At 36.7% G+C, this 26,526-nt stretch overlaps 1 long non-coding RNA gene across 1 annotated transcript; it reads left to right on the top strand.

Annotated features, from left to right (window-relative positions):
* The first annotated feature begins 11,716 nt into the window (after positions 1–11,716).
* On the top strand, positions 11,717–16,177 carry LOC120908278. Its single transcript, XR_005741114.1, has 2 exons — positions 11,717–11,754; positions 15,942–16,177. It is a non-coding gene; the product is annotated as an uncharacterized LOC120908278 (long non-coding RNA).
* Positions 16,178–26,526: the final 10,349 nt, after the last annotated feature.

Below are 26,526 nucleotides of genomic sequence, written 5' to 3'. Positions count from 1 at the left end.
GAAATAAATCAACTTCTTCCAACTTTAGCGGCTGAAGTGGCTACTCTCATGTTGATACTCATAGAAGAGGAAGACGAAGAACTGCAGCAAGAGGAAAATGCACGGCGCTGCTGGATGACCGATCTATTTCTGGAGAGGGAAAGCGTTTGGACCCGGCTGTTTAGGGCGATAGATGGCGAAGGACCAAACAACCGGCTAGAAAGTTTTCTACGTGTGAATCGCGAAGAATTTTACTATCTTTTAAATCGGATTGGTCCAAAAATTGAGCGACAAGATACAACGATGCTACCTTCGATCTGCCCGAAGCAACGATTATGCATCGGGCTTCGCTTTTTAGCTTCGGGAGACTCATATGAATCTCTTGCTTCTTTGTTTAGGGTAAGTTTTATGCAATATTTGAACGATATAAAATGATAATAATATTACCATTTGTTTTAGGTTTCTAGCAGTTCCGTATCCCTTATTGTGCGTGATGTTTGTACACACATAATAAATGAATTGAAGGAATACGTTAAGGTATTATTTCACTGATTTAATATGATAACAGTTCCATACTAATACTCTCCTCTTACTTATAAGATGACCACTTTATCTAAGCTGTTTGTATATATAGTAATTTTAAGTTTGGTTTCGTTTTCTGGTGCTCGTGTTATTATAGTCTATTTTTCTAAAACTAATATATTGCCTAAAATTGCTGTTATACTATTTAACAAATGAACTTGTTGCAATAAACAACTATTCAGGTCATGTCACTAACGCAACCACAGGTTGAGAATATTTCTTTGGTAATAATAATAATAATAATAATAATAATAATAAAAATAATAATAATAATAATAATCATAATAATAATAACAATAATAATAATAATAATAATAATAATAATAATAATAATAATAATTATAATAATAATAATAATAATAATAATAAATGGGCCTTTTATTGCGTCAGTGCTTGCTAAATAAATTAATAACTAATTCTAAATAAGCCACACAAGAACACCCATTATTTTAATTCGTTTTTATTATATCTGATCAATTTATCAAATACATCAAATAAATCTGATTGCTATGCTTGTTAAGGCCAACGAACAGACGACTGTTCATTTTGGAAACAAAGTGATATATCACAGTAATTTAGCGTTTACTTTAAGTTTGCCTCTTTCTACAGCTTGTAAACTGGACGTCTACTTGGTATCAATATAATAAACCTACATAATTGCATTTTCTTATTTCAACATCCCAAATGTGCTTATATATGATTTGTCGCCTACTGAATTTATTATTTTAACTTATTTCGATCCATAATCATCATCAGTAATTCAAAACAATAGACAGTCAGTTTGTATCAGTTCAATCAGAACACATTTTAACCTATTTTTGTCTGTTTGCAAATAAAAAACAAGTTGGTTGACTGAGTCAAATGAGCTACTTTGATCCACACCGAGTGAAATTTTGAGCTATTTTTTCGTCGCGCGCGACGTTGCCGCTCTATCTCTATTTGGACGGTTAACATGTGGGCAAAGTGACCAGAAATACCAATGTCTAGGGAAAGTGTAGAGTTTAAAGGAAAAAATCTCATTTTTTTTAATCATTGAACTATAACACTCAGCCAAACAATCAAAACAATCAAATTAATCAAACTGCTGCGGCCCTAAGCGGTCGCGTGGAGCCCCGAGAAAAAGAACTGGGGAAACAAAATTAGCATCTAGTCCTTCTTTGGCTTAGAATTCCTAGTAAAATTTTCAGAGCGACACTTCAAAAAGAACTTCATTTGTGTGACCGCTGCACCAAATCTAATCCATCTCCTAGATAAAGGATGCATATTCTCGTGAGATGGAACTTTCATTTTGCGCATTAGCGCAACCAAACCCCCCCCACCCCCGTTGAACACTTCTTTCGCTTTCACTTCTTTTAACTCAGTTAAGTTTCGAGTTTTAATCTACCGAAAACTACCGATGAAATTTTGATGCGCCTACCAAAACCGCCAAAATAATCTGGCCACACTGTTTGACAGTGGGGAGAATTCACAGACAGAAAAAAATAATTTATTTTTTCATAAATAGGCTGTTTTGCTCCGTATTCCCTTTGTTTGATCTCTTTCATGTGAATTTTGATTGTTTATTTTCTCTTTTTGTTTGTGTGCTATATCGTTGCTTCATGTGGCCACCGCTTACCCGGCGCTCAAGCACCAATCGAACACGACATCGAACATGAAAAATGTATGGGATTTGACATGTTTGTCTTGTTTGTTTGTTTGTGGCTGACAGTGCACCTCCAAGGTGGATTAAAAATATCAGGTGGTGGATTAGGGCCTTTGGGGGGTCGCCATAGTGGAGGGACTTTACGTCATTTTAGAACCGTTGACCATTGGTTTCCGCACACAAAGCTTAGCAAATATAACAGATTTCTTTGTTATTATGTGCATTTTAGTGTGTCTATTGCTTTTATCGAAAAAACGTAATATATTAACAAAAGATTTGATGATTTGTTTATGCACGAAATTTAAAATCATGCTAGCATGAGTTCTAATCTCAAGTAAATTGTCCATGCGGCTCGTAGATAATGAGGAATTAAGGTAAAATTTGAAAAAAAAAATAATGATTTCTTAATTTTTATCATCAAAAATGTCGAAAACACAAAGAATTCTAGAATAAATTTACAGAATAACACAAAATAACACACTTTAATGTATGTTTCAATGTTAAATAAGAACTCTTCTTCTTCTTTGGCTCAACAACCGATGTCGGTCAAGGCCTGCCTCTACCCACTTGTGGGCTTGGCTTTCAGCGACTAATTGATTCCCCACATAGCAGGATAGTCAGTCCTACGTATGGCGGCGCGGTCTATTTGGGGCTTGAACTCATGACGGGCATGTTGTTAAGTCGTACGAGTTGACGACTGTACTACGAGACCTGAGAAATAAGAACTCCCAAAGTTCAAAATATATTTTTAAAGAATGTTTATTCGAAAAAATGGGGTAGATAAATTATATGAACCAATTTAATTAATGTAAACAAAGTTTGAATCCTGGGGACCTTACGTCAAGTGACGAATTGTCAAAATGCACTAGAGTCCACCACCTGATATTTTTAAATCCACCTTGGTGCACCTCCATATGATTATATGGGTTTGTTCGAGTCGGTTGTCGTGTTCGAGTGGTGCCAGAGCGCAGCCTAAGGCGGCGCTCTGGGACCAATCGAACGAGACAAACAAACACGACTCTGTTCGATAGGTGCTCTGTCAGCTGTTCGATGTCTTATAGACCTGTCATGATGCACTGCAATACGCCTTTCTTTTCGTCTCGAAAATGAAGCATTTTCATAGTTTAAATGAATATCCACCTACAGGGGGAAGATTCAACTCATAATTCACTAGTTATTCACATCTATAATAACATAGAAATCATTCAAATTTAATATTGAAAAATGTAAACAAACATCCATGCCAAAACACATACAGTGCATACACATGGATTATGTACACACAATATACGTTTAATACGTTTCAATCCGTATCGATCGAAGAATCGGTGTTGACAGTGCAGCTTCGGCTAATCATTCCGTTAATCATCGAAACGCATTGCTTACCGGTGCAGCAACTGATGCAAGTTCATCGTTTGAAGGCTTCGTTCCAAATGTTGAGTCACGAGTATGGTTGTTTGTCACTCACATCGCACCGCACGTTACTGAAGAAGATATGACAACTTTTATTACCAATCGCCTTGAAAATAAAAATTGTATGGTAAAAAAAATACTTCCTCGTGATCGTGATCCTGCAACGCTTCGATTCATCTCCTTCAAGGTCAGTCTCCCAAATGCACTTAAGAATAAAGCACTTTCACCTGCAACTTGGCCCCGCGGTTTCGTATACGCCCAATTTGAGTTCCGTAATAAAAATATCAACGATTTTTTTACACCACATACCCTATACAACTCACCAGTATGACTATGAGATCACAGATCGTCCCGAACGCTCTCACACCCGAAGAGAACAACCCGAACACCGAACATCATACTGTTTCGCTCTCCGACACTCTCCCAACGATCACACACTCGCAGCCTCCCCTGAGTGAACTTTCGATATATTATCAAAATGTGCGTGGGCTACGCACTAAAACAGCTGATTTATATGCAGCAAGTTATGAATCAGAATATGACGTTATAGTTTTAACTGAAACATGGCTCGACGATGCTATTTCCTCGACGATGCTTTTTGACGACAACCGCTTCACAGTTTACCGTACCGATCGTTCCACTACTAATAGTACAAAGACAAGAGGAGGGGGAATTCTTATTGCAGTTAAAAAAAAAATTGCCTCTAGCCCTTGCACTCCTCTTTCAAACATAACTGAGAGTCTGTGGATTCAACTGAGAACCCCTACGAATTCTCTTATAGTTGGTGCTATCTACCTTGCACCGGATCGTTGCAACGACACCCACACAATAAATGCTTTATGCTCCACTCTTCGGTGTGTGCGGGATAAATATACCGATGATACAATGATCCTTATGGGGGATTTCAATCAGTCTCAGCTCGTATGGAGCACATCCAATGAAAGTGTTGCAGTTTTAAATACATCGGAATCCCGGATTAATCCTTCCTGTTCAGTTCTCCTCGATGAATTTAACTATGCAGGACTGTCTCAACTAAACTGCTACATGAATCCCCATGGTTCTATACTGGACCTTATTTTGGCTGATGATGGGATTCCTTACCACTTATTAAAGTTGGAGCCCGTTCTTGACCCTTGGATTCAACCAGACTCCTACCACCCGGTGATTGCTCTCCGCCTATTTTCTGAATCAAATCACACTACAACACCACAACATACTTCAAATATTCAGAGTCGGAACTTCCGAAAGACGAATTTTATAGGTCTCTCATCGGCCCTTACCAACGTTGACTGGAGCCATATCACCAGAGACCCGGATCTCAATCAAAACATTTTGTCGTTTACAAATAAAATCACAAGCTTTTACGATCAGTTTGTCCCTCGTTATCGGACCCCAACCAAGCCACCCTGGTCTATCTCACGGTTAAAAGACTTGAGAAAACAGAAAAAAAGACTCCATAAAATGTTCCGTCAACATAAGAACGAGGTCAATAGAAGAATATTTATTAAAGCTGCCCGTCTGTACCAGACACTTAATCGCCGAGCCTACGCCAACTACGTAAGAAAAATAGAAAACCGATTTAAAAGGGATCCAAGAACGTTTTTTAGTTTTGCTCGACAAAAACGAGATAGTAACAGACTTCCATCAATGATGCTTCTGAACGGAAGATCGTACACCGGTAATGTTGAAATCAGTCAAGCATTTGCTGATTACTTTTCATCAACATACGTGAGTAACTCGCCACCAGTCACTAATGCTGTTACGTTCAACCATATACCTGATGCTGCCGACATTCCTCTTCCTGTTCTGTCTGAAGCTGACATTGCCTCGGCTATCAACGAGTTGAAGCTTTCATTCGCTACTGGGCCTGACGCTATACCCAGTGCTATTTTCAAACGCTGCAGAGATGCTTTAACTCCTGTCTTGACCACATTGTTCAACAAGTCTTTGCAGCAGAAACGCTTCCCTCAAGCATGGAAATCTTCATTCATGTTCCCGGTTTACAAAAATGGAAAGAGAAATGACATATGTAATTACCGTGGTATTTATATGTTATGTGCAGTCAGCAAAATTTTTGAGATCACCATTTCGAAACACCTATCAAGTGGTTTTAAAAATATAATCTCCAATGATCAGCACGGCTTTCTACCCAACCGCTCAATTGAAACAAACCTTCTCTCTTTATTGAGCACCTGCTATCCTGCAATGGACAATGGTAAACAGGTAGACGTAATCTACACCGACTTCAGTGCTGCCTTTGACTCCGTAAATCATTCAATGCTAATTTCAAAACTATCAAGCTACGGAGTAAATGGGGCGCTAGTTCATTGGCTCTCCTGTTATTTAAGTGATAGGCATATAACAGTGAATATTTCCTCCTCTATATCTGCACCATTCACCAACACGTCCGGGGTTCCACAAGGCAGTATTCTCGGACCTATTCTTTTTAACATTTTCATAAACGATGTTATTTATGTTATACCAGATTGCGAAAAATTGTTTTATGCAGATGATATGAAAATGTTTCTACCGATATCAGATCAAACCGATTGTTTTACCCTTCAAAACTGCTTAACTCGATTTAACTCATGGTGTAAATCAAATTGTATGCGTCTCAACATATCTAAATGCTCTGTTATATCCTACACTAGAAAAAAGAACCCCCATTGTTTACGATTATAAAATTGATGATAGATCAGTGCCGCGTAAAAATGTGATTCGCGATTTAGGCGTCCATTTAGATAGCAGACTTACGTTACAGAACCACTATGAAGCAATACTTTCAAAAGCCTTCCGTTTGTTAGGATTCATTTTGCGTGTTGCGAAAGACTTCAAAGATCCATTCAGTATAAAAGCTCTGTATTGTGCAATTGTCCGTCCTACCTTAGAATTCGCTAGTATTATTTGGACTCCGACACAGCAATATTTAATAGATAGGCTAGAATCGGTTCAACGCAAGCTCACTCGTTCATTGTTTTACCGTCTCCCATGGTCTCGTAATTCTGTTTGTCCCTCTTACCGTACAAGGTGCCTGCTATTTGGACTAGAACCTCTGCAACATAGAAGAAAGACGGCACAGTGCTTATTTATACACAAACTTGTTACCGGATCTTTAGACGCCCCGTCAATTCTGAGTAAATTGAACTTTCAGGCCCCCAGTAGAATGTTAAGAACCAGGACATTATTTAACATAGAATTCAGATCGACTAATTTTGGATCAAACGATCCTTTATTAAAAATGTTAAGTGCTTATAACTCGCTAGGAAACAATGTCGACTTGAACTCAAACTTAAACAATTTACGGACCTTTTTACATAGCTTAATATGACGCTTCCACAGTTTATGTTGTTTTCTTTATTTTTATTTGGTTGATTGACAGTTAAACTTGTTATGTTTTTTGATGCGTTTTTGTTAGCACTGTTCTTTAGCATTAACTATAGAAATAAGTATGTTATGTAAGCTTATGCCAGCTGGATAACTTTCGGAATAAATAATAATAATAATAATAATAATAATCCTTTATATTTGATGTTATAATTGATTGAAAAGTTTAACAATAATTATTGATAGCTATTTTAAATATTTTGCACGCAATTTTAAGAAGAAAAAGAGACAAACTACGTAAACAAACTTAAAAATGTCCCGAATTGAATTATATCTACTGTAGCTGTGAAGCGTTTGACAGCCAAGGTACTCACAGCACAGGTGGGTATCGAACATCACAGACAGAATCAACTGACATGTTCGACTCGACGTTTTTCTTGTTTGTTTGTTTGTGTCTGACAGTGCACCTCCATATGATTATATGGGTTTGTTCGTGTCGGATGTCGTGTTCGATTGCTGCTAGAGCGCCGCCTAAAGCTGGCCCTACACGCTGCATTCATGTATGCGACTACAAATGACAGCTACACATTTTCTTTTGTTCTATTTGTCAAATGTAGCTACACGATGTAGCTATCGTTTGGGAGCTTTTCAATCCGTGTATGTTCAGCTGTCATATTGTGGTTGTCAAACATAGTTGGTTGTGTTTATATTATGCGGAGATCACTCCGGTTGTGTTTTTGCCGTGATACACAAAGTTTCTTTTTTTTTACAGTGGAAAAATGGAAATAAATCAACTTCTTCCAACTTTAGCGGCTGAAGTGGCTACTCTCATGTTGATACTCATAGAAGAGGAAGACGAAGAACTGCAGCAAGAGGAAAATGCACGGCGCTGCTGGATGACCGATCTATTTCTGGAGAGGGAAAGCGTTTGGACCCGGCTGTTTAGGGCGATAGATGGCGAAGGACCAAACAACCGGCTAGAAAGTTTTCTACGTGTGAATCGCGAAGAATTTTACTATCTTTTAAATCGGATTGGTCCAAAAATTGAGCGACAAGATACAACGATGCTACCTTCGATCTGCCCGAAGCAACGATTATGCATCGGGCTTCGCTTTTTAGCTTCGGGAGACTCATATGAATCTCTTGCTTCTTTGTTTAGGGTAAGTTTTATGCAATATTTGAACGATATAAAATGATAATAATATTACCATTTGTATTATGTTTCTAGCAGTTCCGTATCCCTTATTGTGCGTGATGTTTGTACACACATAATAAATTAATTGAAGGAATACGTTAAGGTATTATTTCACTGATTTAATATGATAACAGTTCCATACTAATACTCTCCTCTTACTTATAAGATGACCACTTTATCTAAGCTGTTTGTATATATAGTAATTTTAAGTTTCGTTTCGTTTTCTGGTGCTCGTGTTATTATAGTCTATTTTTCTAAAACTAATATATTGCCTAAAATTGCTGTTATACTATTTAACAAATGAACTTGTTGCAATAAACAACTATTCAGGTCATGTCACTAACGCAACCACAGGTTGAGAATATTTCTTTTGGTAATAATAATAATAATAATAATAATAATAATAATAATAATAATAATAATAATAATTATAAAAATAATAATAATTATAATAATAATAATAATAATAGAAATAATAGTAATAATAATAATAATAATAATAATAATAATAATAATAATAATAGAAATAATAGTAATAATAATAATAATAATAATAATAATAATAATAATAATAATAATAATAATAAATGGGCCTTTTATTGCGTCAGTGCTTGCTAAATAAATTAATAACTAATTCTAAATAAGACACACAAGAACACCCATTATTTTAATTCGTGTTTATTATATCTGATCAATTTATCAAATACATCAAATAAATCTGATTGCTATGCTTGTAAAGGCCAACGAACAGGCGACTGTTCATTTTGAAACAAAGTGATATATCACAGTAATTTAGCGTTTACTTTAAGTTTGCCTCTTTCTACAGCTTGTAAACTGGACGTCTACTTGGTATCAATATAATAAACCTACATAATTGCATTTTCTTATTTCAACATCCCAAATGTGCTTATATATGATTTGTCGCCTACTGAATGTATTATTTTAACTTATTTCGATCCATAATCATCATCAGTAATTCAAAACAATAGACAGTCAGTTTGTATCAGTTCAATCAGAACACATTTTAACCTATTTTTGTCTGTTTTCAAATAAAAAACAAGTTGGTTGACTGAGTCAAATGAGCTACTTTGATCTACACCGAGTGAAATTTTGAGCTATTTTTCGTCGCGCGCGACGTTGCCGCTCTATGTCTATTTGGACGGTTAACATGTGGGCAAAGTGACCAGAAATACCAATGTCTAGGGAAAGTGTAGAGTTTAAAGGAAAAAATCTCATTTTTTTTAATCATTGAACTATAACACTCAGCCAAACAATCAAAACAATCAAATTAATCAAACTGCTGCGGCCCTAAGCGGTCGCGTGGAGCCCCGAGAAAAAGAACTGGGGAAACAAAATGAGCATCTAGTCCTTCTTTGGCTTAGAATTCCTAGTAAAATTTTCAGAGCGACACTTCAAAAAGTACTTCATTTGTGTGACCGCTGCACCAAATCTAATCCATCTCCTAGATAAAGGATGCATATTCTCGTGAGATGGAACTTTCATTTTGCGCATTAGCGCAACCAAACCCCCCCCACCCCCCGTTGAACACTTCTTTCGCTTTCACTTCTTTTAACTCAGTTAAGTTTCGAGTTTTAATCTACCGAAAACTACCGATGAAATTTTGATGCGCCTACCAAAACCGCCAAAATAATCTGGCCACACTGTTTGACAGTGGGGAGAATTCACAGACAGAAAAAAATAATTTATTTTTTCATAAATAGGCTGTTTTGCTCCGTATTCCCTTTGTTTGATCTCTTTCATGTGAATTTTGATTGTTTATTTTCTCTTTTTGTTTGTGTGCTATATCGTTGCTTCATGTGGCCACCGCTTACCCGGCGCTCAAGCACCAATCGAACACGACATCGAACATGAAAAATGTATGGGATTTGACATGTATGTCTTGTTTGTTTGTTTGTGGCTGACAGTGCACCTCCAAGGTGGATTAAAAATATCAGGTGGTGGATTAGGGCCTTTGGGGGGTCGCCATAGTTGAGGGACTTTACGTCATTTTAGATCCGTTGACCATTGGTTTCCGCACACAAAGCTTAGCAAATATAACAGATTTCTTTGTTATTATGTGCATTTTAGTGTGTCTATTGATTTTATCGAAAAAACGTAATATATTAACAAAAGATTTGATGATTTGTTTATGCACGAAATTTAAAATCATGCTAGCATGAGTTCTAATCTCAAGTAAATTGTCCATGCGGCTCGTAGATAATGAGGAATTAAGGTAAAAATTGAAAAAAATAATGATTTCTTAATTTTTATCATCAAAAATGTCGAAAACACAAAGAATTCTAGAATAAATTCACAGAATAACACAAAATAACACACTTTAATGTATGTTTCAATGTTAAATAAGAACTCTTCTTCTTCTTTGGCTCAACAACCGATGTCGGTCAAGGACTGCCTCTACCCACTTGTGGGCTTGGCTTTCAGCGACTAATTGATTCCCCACATAGCAGGATAGTCAGTCCTACGTATGGCGGCGCGGTCTATTTGGGGCTTGAACTCATGACGGGCATGTTGTTAAGTCGTACGAGTTGACGACTGTACTACGAGACCTGAGAAATAAGAACTCCCAAAGTTCAAAATATATTTTTAAAGAATGTTTATTCGAAAAAATGGGGTAGATAAATTATATGAACCAATTTAATTAATGTAAACAAAGTTTGAATCCTGGGGACCTTACGTCAAGTGACGAATTGTCAAAATGCACTAGAGTCCACCACCTGATATTTTTAAATCCACCTTGGTGCACCTCCATATGATTATATGGGTTTGTTCGAGTCGGTGTCGTGTTCGAGTGGTGCCAGAGCGCAGCCTAAGGCGGCGCTCTGGAACCGATCGAACGAGACAAACAAACACGACTCTGTTCGATAGGTGCTCTGTCAGCTGTTCGATGTCTTATAGACCTGTCATGATGCACTGCAATACGCCTTTCTTTTCGTCTCGAAAATGAAGCATTTTCATAGTTTAAATGAATATCCACCTACAGGGGGAAGATTCAACTCATAATTCACTAGTTATTCACATCTATAATAACATAGAAATCATTCAAATTTAATATTGAAAAATGTAAACAAACATCCATGCCAAAACACATACAGTGCATACACATGGATTATGTACACACAATATACGTTTAATACGTTTCAATCCTTTATATTTGATGTTATAATTGATTTCTAAAGTTTATCAATAATTATTGATAGCTATTTTAAATATTTTGCACGCAATTTTAAGAAGAAAAAGAGACAAACTACTACTACTAACCCGAATTGAATTCTATCTACTGTAGCTGTGAAGCGTTTGACAGCCAAGGTACTCACAGCACAGGTGGGTATCGAACATCACAGACAGAATCAACTTGTTCTGTTCGACTCGACGTTTTTCTTGTTTGTTTGTTTGTGTCTGACAGTGCACCTCCATATGATTATATGGGTTTGTTCGTGTCGGATGTCGTGTTCGATTGCTGCTAGAGCGCCGCCTAAAGCTGGCCCTACACGCTGCATTCATGTATGCGACTACAAATGACAGCTACACATTTTCTTTTGTTCTATTTGTCAAATGTAGCTACACGATGTAGCTATCGTTTGGGAGCTTTTCAATCCGTGTATGTTCAGCTGTCATATTGTGGTTGTCAAACATAGTTGGTTGTGTTTATATTATGCGGAGATCACTCCGGTTGTGTTTTTGCCGTGATACACAAAGTTTCTTTTTTTTTACAGTGGAAAAATGGAAATAAATCAACTTCTTCCAACTTTAGCGGCTGAAGTGGCTACTCTCATGTTGATACTCATAGAAGAGGAAGACGAAGAACTGCAGCAAGAGGAAAATGCACGGCGCTGCTGGATGACCGATCTATTTCTGGAGAGGGAAAGCGTTTGGACCCGGCTGTTTAGGGCGATAGATGGCGAAGGACCAAACAACCGGCTAGAAAGTTTTCTACGTGTGAATCGCGAAGAATTTTACTATCTTTTAAATCGGATTGGTCCAAAAATTGAGCGACAAGATACAACGATGCGACCTTCGATCTGCCCGAAGCAACGATTATGCATCGGGCTTCGCTTTTTAGCTTCGGGAGACTCATATGAATCTCTTGCTTTTTTTGTTTAGGGTAAGTTTTATGCAATATTTGAACGATATAAAATGATAATAATATTACCATTTGTTTTAGGTTTCTAGCAGTTCCGTATCCCTTATTGTGCGTGATGTTTGTACACACATAATAAATGAATTGAAGGAATACGTTAAGGTATTATTTCACTGATTTAATATGATAACAGTTCCATACTAATACTCTCCTCTTACTTATAAGATGACCACTTTATCTAAGCTGTTTGTAATATAGTAATTTTAAGTTTGGTTTCGTTTTCTGGTGCTCGTGTTATTATAGTCTATTTTTCTAAAACTAATATATTGCCTAAAATTGCTGTTATACTATTTAACAAATGAACTTGTTGCAATAAACAACTATTCAGGTCATGTCACTAACGCAACCACAGGTTGAGAATATTTCTTTTGGTAATAATAATAATAATAATAATAAAAATAATAATAATAATAATAATCATAATAATAATAACAATAATAATAATAATAATAATAATAATAATAATTATAATAATTATAATAATAATAATAATAATAAATGGGCCTTTTATTGCGTCAGTGCTTGCTAAATAAATTAATAACTAATTCTAAATAAGCCACACAAGAACACCCATTATTTTAATTCGTTTTTATTATATCTGATCAATTTATCAAATACATCAAATAAATCTGATTGCTATGCTTGTTAAGGCCAACGAACAGACGACTGTTCATTTTGGAAACAAAGTGATATATCACAGTAATTTAGCGTTTACTTTAAGTTTGCCTCTTTCTACAGCTTGTAAACTGGACGTCTACTTGGTATCAATATAATAAACCTACATAATTGCATTTTCTTATTTCAACATCCCAAATGTGCTTATATATGATTTGTCGCCTACTGAATGTATTATTTTAACTTATCTCGATCCATAATCATCATCAGTAATTCAAAACAATAGACAGTCAGTTTGTATCAGTTCAATCAGAACACATTTTAACCTATTTTTGTCTGTTTTCAAATAAAAAACAAGTTGGTTGACTGAGTCAAATGAGCTACTTTGATCTACACCGAGTGAAATTTTGAGCTATTTTTCGTCGCGCGCGACGTTGCCGCTCTATGTCTATTTGGACGGTTAACATGTGGGCAAAGTGACCAGAAATACCAATGTCTAGGGAAAGTGTAGAGTTTAAAGGAAAAAATCTCATTTTTTAATCATTGAACTATAACACTCAGCCAAACAATCAAAACAATCAAATTAATCAAACTGCTGCGGCCCTAAGCGGTCGCGTGGAGCCCCGAGAAAAAGAACTGGGGAAACAAAATTAGCATCTAGTCCTTCTTTGGCTTAGAATTCCTAGTAAAATTTTCAGAGCGACACTTCAAAAAGAACTTCATTTGTGTGACCGCTGCACCAAATCTAATCCATCTCCTAGATAAAGGATGCATATTCTCGTGAGATGGAACTTTCATTTTGCGCATTAGCGCAACCAAACCTACCCCCGTTGAACACTTCTTTCGCTTTCACTTCTTTTAACTCAGTTAAGTTTCGAGTTTTAATCTACCGAAAACTACCGATGAAATTTTGATGCGCCTACCAAAACCGCCAAAATAATCTGGCCACACTGTTTGACAGTGGGGAGAATTCACAGACAGAAAAAAATAATTTATTTTTTCATAAATAGGCTGTTTTGCTCCGTATTCCCTTTGTTTGATCTCTTTCATGTGAATTTTGATTGTTTATTTTCTCTTTTTGTTTGTGTGCTATATCGTTGCTTCATGTGGCCACCGCTTACCCGGCGCTCAAGCACCAATCGAACACGACATCGAACATGAAAAATGTATGGGATTTGACATGTTTGTCTTGTTTGTTTGTTTGTGGCTGACAGTGCACCTCCAAGGTGGATTAAAAATATCAGGTGGTGGATTAGGGCCTTTGGGGGGTCGCCATAGTTGAGGGACTTTACGTCATTTTAGAACCGTTGACCATTGGTTTCCGCACACAAAGCTTAGCAAATATAACAGATTTCTTTGTTATTATGTGCATTTTAGTGTGTCTATTGATTTTATCGAAAAAACGTAATATATTAACAAAAGATTTGATGATTTGTTTATGCACGAAATTTAAAATCATGCTAGCATGAGTTCTAATCTCAAGTAAATTGTCCATGCGGCTCGTAGATAATGAGGAATTAAGGTAAAAATTGAAAAAAAATAATGATTTCTTAATTTTTATCATCAAAAATGTCGAAAACACAAAGAATTCTAGAATAAATTCACAGAATAACACAAAATAACACACTTTAATGTATGTTTCAATGTTAAATAAGAACTCTTCTTCTTCTTTGGCTCAACAACCGATGTCGGTCAAGGCCTGCCTCTACCCACTTGTGGGCTTGGCTTTCAGCGACTAATTGATTCCCCACATAGCAGGATAGTCAGTCCTACGTATGGCGGCGCGGTCTATTTGGGGCTTGAACTCATGACGGGCATGTTGTTAAGTCGTACGAGTTGACGACTGTACTACGAGACCTGAGAAATAAGAACTCCCAAAGTTCAAAATATATTTTTAAAGAATGTTTATTCGAAAAAATGGGGTAGATAAATTATATGAACCAATTTAATTAATGTAAACAAAGTTTGAATCCTGGGGACCTTACGTCAAGTGACGAATTGTCAAAATGCACTAGAGTCCACCACCTGATATTTTTAAATCCACCTTGGTGCACCTCCATATGATTATATGGGTTTGTTCGAGTCGGTGTCGTGTTCGAGTGGTGCCAGAGCGCAGCCTAAGGCGGCGCTCTGGAACCGATCGAACGAGACAAACAAACACGACTCTGTTCGATAGGTGCTCTGTCAGCTGTTCGATGTCTTATAGACCTGTCATGATGCACTGCAATACGCCTTTCTTTTCGTCTCGAAAATGAAGCATTTTCATAGTTTAAATGAATATCCACCTACAGGGGGAAGATTCAACTCATAATTCACTAGTTATTCACATCTATAATAACATAGAAATCATTCAAATTTAATATTGAAAAATGTAAACAAACGTCCATGCCAAAACACATACAGTGCATACACATGGATTATGTACACACAATATACGTTTAATACGTTTCAATCCTTTATATTTGATGTTATAATTGATTGAAAAGTTTAACAATAATTATTGATAGCTATTTTAAATATTTTGCACGCAATTTTAAGAAGAAAAAGAGACAAACTACGTAAACAAACTTAAAAATCTCCCGAATTGAATTCTATCTACTGTAGCTGTGAAGCGTTTGACAGCCAAGGTACTCACAGCACAGGTGGGTATCGAACATCACAGACAGAATCAACTTGTTCTGTTCGACTCGACGTTTTTCTTGTTTGTTTGTTTGTGTCTGACAGTGCACCTCCATATGATTATATGGGTTTGTTCGTGTCGGATGTCGTGTTCGATTGCTGCTAGAGCGCCGCCTAAAGCTGGCCCTACACGCTGCATTCATGTATGCGACTACAAATGACAGCTACACATTTTCTTTTGTTCTATTTGTCAAATGTAGCTACACGATGTAGCTATCGTTTGGGAGCTTTTCAATCCGTGTATGTTCAGCTGTCATATTGTGGTTGTCAAACATAGTTGGTTGTGTTTATATTATGCGGAGATCACTCCGGTTGTGTTTTTGCCGTGATACACAAAGTTTCTTTTTTTACAGTGGAAAAATGGAAATAAATCAACTTCTTCCAACTTTAGCGGCTGAAGTGGCTACTCTCATTGTTGTCGGCGGAACTCGGGCCAGGCCACGCGAAGGAAAGGCCTTCAATGTCCTGAGATTCAACCGAAAACAAATTTATATAAAGATGGGTTTCTGCCCGAAAGGAGTTACCAAAATAAATTGTACATTAAACCTTCGGCTAGTGTTCGCGGTTCGTGGGAACCTATGCTTCGAAAGTGGCACAATTCATTCAAATAACTTTTCGGATGGGGGCAGAGGGACCCGGATGAGACCTAAAGAAAAAAAACCTAGGAAAGGCCAAGACGTTCAAAGAAAATCGAGACGTTTTCCGTTCCGTTTCTAAGTTAGATCTGCTCGTTTATTTGACAAAATTGGTTCTTATATGCTAACATTTTTGATGGTGTTGAACGTGTCCGTACACGTCGTTTAATTGTATTGGTGCCAGTGTGTGAAAGTACCGTGGCCCTTTTTGTCAATGCATGCAGCAATTTGTTTATACTTCAAGTCTACGCCTTCTAGATTGATCCTACAAACACTTGACCGTGGCCCTTTTTTTGCAATGCATGCAACAATTTGTTTATAATCTTTATGTTTTCTTTTCTCGGTCGTTCTTCATGCATTTCTGTCCTCCTACGGGGTGCACCAGATCTAAATATTTTTATTACCCTACGCGTTGGTCGAGTGGCTTATGCTTATCGATGAACTCAAGAAACGGGCCGTTCCAATTGTATGTTTATTTAGGCCAGCGATCTCGTTCTCATACGATAAGTTACAATAGCTTCGAATTTCTATCCAAACTTAGCCGTTGCAAATGAAATATTGCGTTGCAATTTAAATCTCCTCAACTCAGCCGTTGCAATTTAAAAATCGCCTCAAACCTACCCGTTGCTACCGCAACATTTCTCCCCCTTGTAATTCATCACTATGAATTACACCTAACTCTGGTTTGAGCGATGTATGGATACTTGATCCGGCTATTTTACTTCCATTCAATATATTGTTTTCCTTAATTAAATTGAATAATCTTCAATCAATGCAATACAACGGTTAGATGACGATCAGCCGATGCTTATATATGATGCTTGCTTTTGATTCAACGTCTGTCGCAATTCGCCTCGGATGATGTCTGCGCGGTTCCAGAATCTTCCCCAGATGACCAAATAGTTTTCCTCTCTCGTAAGGAAGTTGAAGTTTGTTTTCACCGTGTGCTTTGGTGAAAGTGGCGTATGTTGCAAGGATGCTCGAAATCCAAAGTAGTAAGTGCACGTAGTAATTAATTAACCGTTTGCAAAGATTGTTCTGCACCTCAGTTATTGCGGAAGTTTCATTTATGCCTAGCTTTCGTATTTTCAATGTATGCTCTTTTTCTTGGCTTTCTTTAGGAAAATATTTTTTTATTCTCTCGTTTATGTTAACTACTTTTGCAACTGATTGCATTTCCATCAAAAATATTTTAAACTCCTCCCAATAAAGGGACCATTTCTTTAAGTCGTATCTCGTGTTTGCTTTGATGGGTTCTTGTGTTAATAATTTCATTTTCAGATAAGTCCTACCAGCATCGTTATTGTCTCTTTCATAAAAGTCTAATTTGATTTTTAACCCACGCAAGAGTTGTTTGTTCAAAGTATTCAAACTTGTGATCATTGTCATGTCTAGTGTATTTAGATCTTTTTTTGAATGTTGAGCTGTATCGTTATTTTTGTCTAGCTCCTTATTATTTATTTCGAGTTCTGATACTTCTTTTATTTCATTATATTTTCCCAATTCTGTTTTCGTTATTTCCTGCACATTGAAATTTGTCAATTCATTTTGTTCTATACCCATCAAAATACTCTCATGATCATGATCAATAAATGTTTTACCAATCGAAGTTTCTGATACTGATTGTACTTCATTACTGATATCAAATGATATACCTTCATCTAAGATTTCAATCTTTACCTCTATTGCCTTTTGTGTCCAAAAATGTTTATGGGTTCTAGCAAATTTTCAATTTCTTGCACACCTCTATTTACTTTAATCGTTCTCTCATTATTTTCCTTGTTCTTATCGCCTTCGGTTTGCATTTGATTTTCTTTTCTGTCCGCACACTCTAATGCTGTTTCTGTTGACATTGTAACTGATTCATCTTTCCTCTTCTCTTTGACCTTCCTTTTCGGTGGTGTCAATCGTTTACGTTTGTGAGGCAACCTATTTATTGTGGTGTTCTCTTCTTCCTTTGCTTCGTTTGAACAAATGTTATTTTGGGAAGTGATTGCTCCTAGAAAGCCTTAGATTTCCGAATGATCGTTTGTTCTTGATGAACTAGTTTCTGCTAATGATTTATCATTAATAAACCTGGATAAACTATTTGAGTGTTCTGGCCGATCTTTTATCGGCTCTGGATTGAGCGATCCTTTATGACAAAATATCATATCATCAAAGAATGTGTTATTACCTTTGCTTGGTATATGTAAAGTTGCTGAATAATCCAAATGATTATTTTGTTTCGGTAGTTGCCGTATTGTGCTTGCGATTGGTATGAGCCAATCCGATAAATGCGTAAGAGTGACAATCTCGTCTTTCTGAATGTTACCTTTGTATGCAATCCAATTAGTTTGGAGGTAAAATGGCATTTTGCCTACCAAATCATCAATAAGTCGATGATCGTACAAATATTCCTTCTTTTTCATAACCTGCATGTTCGTTACAAGATTTTCAAGCGCTTCGCTTAGTTCGGGGATTTTGTTATTTTCCACCTGAATTTTTGTAACATCGTACAGTAACTCCTGATAAACGATTTCAGGTCTTCCGTATACTTCCTCCAATCTTTTGATAATCATATTTACGTTTATGGGATCCAGAAAAAGTGATCTTACGCTTCTTTCTGCGTCTCCCTTAAGATAAGTTTGAAGGCGATTCAAGTTTTCTAAATTACTGAACCCAGCTTCCTCCGAGGTTTCATCAAATGCCTTTTTGAATTTAGGCCAATCTTTTGCTCTTCCATCGAAGTATGGAAGTTCTCTTAATGTTGTACGTTTGTAGAACATATTATCGTTCATGCGATTTTGCTTCAGTGCTTCAATCAAAGCCGATACCACAGAATTGTGGGCTTTGGGAAGCGGCATTTCTTGCGAAAAATTATCCTTACATTTAATACAAATGTATTCTTCCCCGTTGGTTGGTTTCGTGTTAAGCTTAGCACAAGCCAAGTGAAACCATCGGTCACACTCTTCACACTGGACCATTTTTGATTCGGAATCATCTGCCTGTGTACACAGTCTGCAGAGTCCGGCTTCGTTATTAACGAAGTACTTCTTACCCTTTAAACCCATTTTGGTGTTGATTGATCTTCCTTCTCTGGTTTAGCAACCGAAATTATTACAGGGTTTCCCACGATTTATTGGTTGGTTCCCATGAATTTTTGGTGGGTTCCCATTTTTTTTTTGTGCGTTCCCACGATTTTTTGGTCGTTTCCCAGAATTTTTTGGTCCAATTGTATTGATATCCAATTGGAAAATACCAATAAAATATGGGAACGAACCAAAAATCTATAGGATACGACCAAAAAATCGTGGGAACGCACCAATAAATCATGGGAACTGACCAATAAATCGTGGAAACCCTGTATGCAACTACTGTTGCTCAAGGTAGCGCGTAGGTCAGTTTTTAATAACTGAAGGATTTATCCCAACAGGTAGAGTTCGCTTGTTCCTTTTGCTATGACCCTTGAAATTGAACGCCTTCTCTGTGGACAGGATCGTTCTTGTAAAAAGTTACTCTCTTTACAAACTGGATCGAATAATAATTCGCATCCTCCCCGGTGCTAAACCAATGTCAACGAATAATAATTCGTTTCATCTCTGGATGATAAGGAATTCGTCTCCTGACTGGAGCTTCAATCTGTACTGACGAATGAGAATTCGTTTCCTCTCTGGAGCCACCAATGTTGTCGGCGGAACTCGGGCCAGGCCACGCGAAGGAAAGGCCTTCAATGTCCTGAGATTCAACCGAAAACAAATTTATATAAAGATGGGTTTCTGCCCGAAAGGAGTTACCAAAATAAATTGTACATACGGCCGTGGGGCCACGGGGCTTTCTCAAGCTGAGAAAACGTTCTCAAGCACTCATTTAAGTTTCTCAAGCACTCAAAACTTGTTCTCAGACTCAAGCCCGTGGCCGTCGTCAGTTTTTCTCACTCTGAGAAACTGATATAGACACTCAAGCTTGATTTAGAGCTTTAAATAGAAAAACAGGTTTTAATCGCATTTTTTTTAACGTTTTCAATTATAAACATTGAATACATTTTCCAAAGTGATTTCCGATAAATAAATAGCACAATCCTCCATATTTCAGTTAGCCGATCGCTGCATCGTCAACTTTCTCAAAGATTCTCAAAGATTCTCAAAACTGATTTTGTTCCGATTCGACAAACGCTGAGAACGAGGTTTTCTCAAAAGCACTCATGAGTGCTTGAGAAAAAGAGCGTTGAGAATCCCCATGGCCCCGCGGCCTTAAACCTTCGGCTAGTGTTCGCGGTTCGTGGGAACCTATGCTTCGAAAGTGGCACAATTCATTCAAATAACTTTTCGGATGGGGGCAGAGGGACCCGGATGAGACCTAAAGAAAAAAAACCTAGGAAAGGCCAAGACGTTCAAAGAAAATCGAGACGTTTTCCGTTCCGTTTCTAAGTTAGATCTGCTCGTTTATTTGACAAAATTGGTTCTTATATGCTAACATTTTTGATGGTGTTGAACGTGTCCGTACACGTCGTTTAATTGTATTGGTGCCAGTGTGTGAAAGTACCGTGGCCCTTTTTGTCAATGCATGCAGCAATTTGTTTATACTTCAAGTCTACGCCTTCTAGATTGATCCTACAAACACTTGACCGTGGCCCTTTTTTTTGCAATGCATGCAACAATTTGTTTATAATCTTTATGTTTTCTTTTCTCGGTCGTTCTTCATGCATTTCTGTCCTCCTACGGGGTGCACCAGATCTAAATATTTTTATTACCCTACGCGTTGGTCGAGTGGCTTATGCTTATCGATGAACTCAAGAAACGGGCCGTTCCAATTGTATGTTTATTTAGGCCAGCGATCTCGTTCTCATACGATAAGTTACAATAGCTTCGAATTTCTATCCAAACTTAGCCGTTGCAAATGAAATATTGCGTTGCAATTTAAATCTCCTCAACTCAGCCGTTGCAATTTAAAAATCGCCTCAAACCTACCCGTTGCTACCGCAACACTCATGTTGATACTCATAGAAGAGGAAGACGAAGAACTGCAGCAAGAGGAAAATGCACGGCGCTGCTGGATGACCGATCTATTTCTGGAGAGGGAAAGCGTTTGGACCCGGCTGTTTAGGGCGATAGATGGCGAAGGACCAAACAACCGGCTAGAAAGTTTTCTACGTGTGAATCGCGAAGAATTTTACTATCTTTTAAATCGGATTGGTCCAAAAATTGAGCGACAAGATACAACGATGCGACCTTCGATCTGCCCGAAGCAACGATTATGCATCGGGCTTCGCTTTTTAGCTTCGGGAGACTCATATGAATCTCTTGCTTTTTGTCTAGTTTTATGCAATATTTGAACGATATAAAATGATAATAATATTACCATTTGTTTTAGGTTTCTAGCAGTTCCGTATCCCTTATTGTGCGTGATGTTTGTACACACATAATAAATGAATTGAAGGAATACGTTAAGGTATTATTTCACTGATTTAATATGATAACAGTTCCATACTAATACTCTCCTCTTACTTATAAGATGACCACTTTATCTAAGCTGTTTGTAATATAGTAATTTTAAGTTTGGTTTCGTTTTTGGTGCTCGTGTTATTATAGTCTATTTTTCTTAAACTAATATATTGCCTAAAATTGCTGTTATACTATTTAACAAATGAACTTGTTGCAATAAACAACTATTCAGGTCATGTCACTAACGCAACCACAGGTTGAGAATATTTCTTTTGGTAATAATAATAATAATAATAATAATAATAATAATAATAATAATAATAATAATAATAATAATAATAAATGGGCCTTTTATTGCGTCAATGCTTGCTAAATAAATTAATAACTAATTCTAAATAAGCCACACAAGAACACCCATTATTTTAATTCGTGTTTATTATATCTGATCAATTTATCAAATACATCAAATAAATCTGATTGCTATGCTTGTTAAGGCCAACGAACAGGCGAATGTTCATTTTGAAACAAAGTGATATATCACAGTAATTTAGCGTTTACTTTAAGTTTGCCTCTTTCTACAGCTTGTAAACTGGACGTCTACTTGGTATCAATATAATAAACCTACATAATTGCATTTTCTTATTTCAACATCCCAAATGTGCTTATATATGATTTGTCGCCTACTGAATGTATTATTTTAACTTATTTCGATCCATAATCATCATCAGTAATTCAAAACAATAGACAGTCAGTTTGTATCAGTTCAATCAGAACACATTTTAACCTATTTTTGTCTGTTTTCAAATAAAAAACAAGTTGGTTGACTGAGTCAAATGAGCTACTTTGATCTACACCGAGTGAAATTTTGAGCTATTTTTCGTCGCGCGCGACGTTGCCGCTCTATGTCTATTTGGACGGTTAACATGTGGGCAAAGTGACCAGAAATACCAATGTCTAGGGAAAGTGTAGAGTTTAAAGGAAAAAATCTCATTTTTTAATCATTGAACTATAACACTCAGCCAAACAATCAAAACAATCAAATTAATCAAACTGCTGCGGCCCTAAGCGGTCGCGTGGAGCCCCGAGAAAAAGAACTGGGGAAACAAAATTAGCATCTAGTCCTTCTTTGGCTTAGAATTCCTAGTAAAATTTTCAGAGCGACACTTCAAAAAGAACTTCATTTGTGTGACCGCTGCACCAAATCTAATCCATCTCCTAGATAAAGGATGCATATTCTCGTGAGATGGAACTTTCATTTTGCGCATTAGCGCAACCAAACCCCCCCACCCCCCGTTGAACACTTATTTCGCTTTGACTTCTTTTAACTCAGTTAAGTTTCGAGTTTTAATCTACCGAAAACTACCGATGAAATTTTGATGCGCCTACCAAAACCGCCAAAATAATCTGGCCACACTGTTTGACAGTGGGGAGAATTCACAGACAGAAAAAAATAATTTATTTTTTCATAAATAGGCTGTTTTGCTCCGTATTCCCTTTGTTTGATCTCTTTCATGTGAATTTTGATTGTTTATTTTCTCTTTTTGTTTGTGTGCTATATCGTTGCTTCATGTGGCCACCGCTTACCCGGCGCTCAAGCACCAATCGAACACGACATCGAACATGAAAAATGTATGGGATTTGACATGTTTGTCTTGTTTGTTTGTTTGTGGCTGACAGTGCACCTCCAAGGTGGATTAAAAATATAAGGTGGTGGATTAGGGCCTTTGGGGGGTAGCCATAGTTGAGGGACTTTACGTCATTTTAGAACCGTTGACCATTGGTTTCCGCACACAAAGCTTAGCAAATATAACAGATTTCTTTGTTATTATGTGCATTTTAGTGTGTCTATTGATTTTATCGAAAAAACGTAATATATTAACAAAAGATTTGATGATTTGTTTATGCACGAAATTTAAAATCATGCTAGCATGAGTTCTAATCTCAAGTAAATTGTCCATGCGGCTCGTAGATAATGAGGAATTAAGGTAAAAATTGAAAAAAAAATAATGATTTCTTAATTTTTATCATCAAAAATGTCGAAAACACAAAGAATTCTAGAATAAATTTACAGAATAACACAAAATAACACACTTTAATGTATGTTTCAATGTTAAATAAGAACTCTTCTTCTTCTTTGGCTCAACAACCGATGTCGGTCAAGGCCTGCCTCTACCCACTTGTGGGCTTGGCTTTCAGCGACTAATTGATTCCCCACATAGCAGGATAGTCAGTCCTACGTATGGCGGCGCGGTCTATTTGGGGCTTGAACTCATGACGGGCATGTTGTTAAGTCGTACGAGTTGACGACTGTACTACGAGACCTGAGAAATAAGAACTCCCAAAGTTCAAAATATATTTTTAAACAATGTTTATTCGAAAAAATGGGGTAGATAAATTATATGAACCAATTTAATTAATGTAAACAAAGTTTGAATCCTGGGGACCTTACGTCAAGTGACGAATTGTCAAAATGCACTAGAGTCCACCACCTGATATTTTTAAATCCACCTTGGTGCACCTCCATATGATTATATGGGTTTGTTCGAGTCGGTGTCGTGTTCGAGTGGTGCCAGAGCGCAGCCTAAGGCGGCGCTCTGGAACCGATCGAACGAGACAAACAAACACGACTCTGTTCGATAGGTGCTCTGTCAGCTGTTCGATGTCTTATAGACCTGTCATGATGCACTGCAATACGCCTTTCTTTTCGTCTCGAAAATGAAGCATTTTCATAGTTTAAATGAATATCCACCTACAGGGGGGAAGATTCAACTCATAATTCACTAGTTATTCACATCTATAATAACATAGAAATCATTCAAATTTAATATTGAAAAATGTAAACAAACGTCCATGCCAAAACACATACAGTGCATACACATGGATTATGTACACACAATATACGTTTAATACGTTTCAATCCTTTATATTTGATGTTATAATTGATTGAAAAGTTTAACAATAATTATTGATAGCTATTTTAAATATTTTGCACGCAATTTTAAGAAGAAAAAGAGACAAACTACGTAAACAAACTTAAAAATGTCCCGAATTGAATTCTATCTACTGTAGCTGTGAAGCGTTTGACAGCCAAGGTACTCACAGCACAGGTGGGTATCGAACATCACAGACAGAATCAACTTGTTCTGTTCGACTCGACGTTTTTCTTGTTTGTTTGTTTGTGTCTGACAGTGCACCTCCATATGATTATATGGGTTTGTTCGTGTCGGATGTCGTGTTCGATTGCTGCTAGAGCGCCGCCTAAAGCTGGCCCTACACGCTGCATTCATGTATGCGACTACAAATGACAGCTACACATTTTCTTTTGTTCTATTTGTCAAATGTAGCTACACGATGTAGCTATCGTTTGGGAGCTTTTCAATCCGTGTATGTTCAGCTGTCATATTGTGGTTGTCAAACATAGTTGGTTGTGTTTATATTATGCGGAGATCACTCCGGTTGTGTTTTTGCCGTGATACACAAAGTTTCTTTTTTTTACAGTGGAAAAATGGAAATAAATCAACTTCTTCCAACTTTAGCGGCTGAAGTGGCTACTCTCATGTTGATACTCATAGAAGAGGAAGACGAAGAACTGCAGCAAGAGGAAAATGCACGGCGCTGCTGGATGACCGATCTATTTCTGGAGAGGGAAAGCGTTTGGACCCGGCTGTTTAGAGCGATAGATGGCGAAGGACCAAACAACCGGCTAGAAAGTTTTCTACGTGTGAATCGCGAAGAATTTTACTATCTTTTAAATCGGATTGGTCCAAAAATTGAGCGACAAGATACAACGATGCGACCTTCGATCTGCCCGAAGCAACGATTATGCATCGGGCTTCGCTTTTTAGCTTCGGGAGACTCATATGAATCTCTTGCTTTTTTGTCTAGTTTTATGCAATATTTGAACGATATAAAATGATAATAATATTACCATTTGTTTTAGGTTTCTAGCAGTTCCGTATCCCTTATTGTGTGTGATGTTTGTACACACATAATAAATGAATTGAAGGAATACGTTAAGGTATTAGTTCACTGATTTAATATGATAACAGTTCCATACTAATACTCTCCTCTTACTTATAAGATGACCACTTTATCTAAGCTGTTTGTAATATAGTAATTTTAAGTTTGGTTTCGTTTTCTGGTGCTCGTGTTATTATAGTCTATTTTTCTAAAACTAATATATTGCCTAAAATTGCTGTTATACTATTTAACAAATGAACTTGTTGCAATAAACAACTATTCAGGTCATGTCACTAACGCAACCACAGGTTGAGAATATTTCTTTTGGTAATAATAATAATAATAATAATAATAATAATAATAATAATAATAATAATAATAAATGGGCCTTTTATTGCGTCAGTGCTTGCTAAATAAATTAATAACTAATTCTAAATAAGACACACAAGAACACCCATTATTTTAATTCGTGTTTATTATATCTGATCAATTTATCAAATACATCAAATAAATCTGATTGCTATGCTTGTAAAGGCCAACGAACAGGCGACTGTTCATTTTGAAACAAAGTGATATATCACAGTAATTTAGCGTTTACTTTAAGTTTGCCTCTTTCTACAGCTTGTAAACTGGACGTCTACTTGGTATCAATATAATAAACCTACATAATTGCATTTTCTTATTTCAACATCCCAAATGTGCTTATATATGATTTGTCGCCTACTGAATGTATTATTTTAACTTATCTCGATCCATAATCATCATCAGTAATTCAAAACAATAGACAGTCAGTTTGTATCAGTTCAATCAGAACACATTTTAACCTATTTTTGTCTGTTTTCAAATAAAAAACAAGTTGGTTGACTGAGTCAAATGAGCTACTTTGATCTACACCGAGTGAAATTTTGAGCTATTTTTCG

This window comes from Anopheles arabiensis, unplaced genomic scaffold (genome assembly GCF_016920715.1).
Source record: "Anopheles arabiensis isolate DONGOLA unplaced genomic scaffold, AaraD3 Autosomal_pericentromeric_contig0004, whole genome shotgun sequence".
In the NCBI taxonomy this organism is placed as follows: Eukaryota; Metazoa; Arthropoda; class Insecta; order Diptera; family Culicidae; genus Anopheles; species Anopheles arabiensis.
Note: the sequence above shows the minus strand (reverse complement) of the source record. Positions and strands in the feature narration are given on the sequence as shown.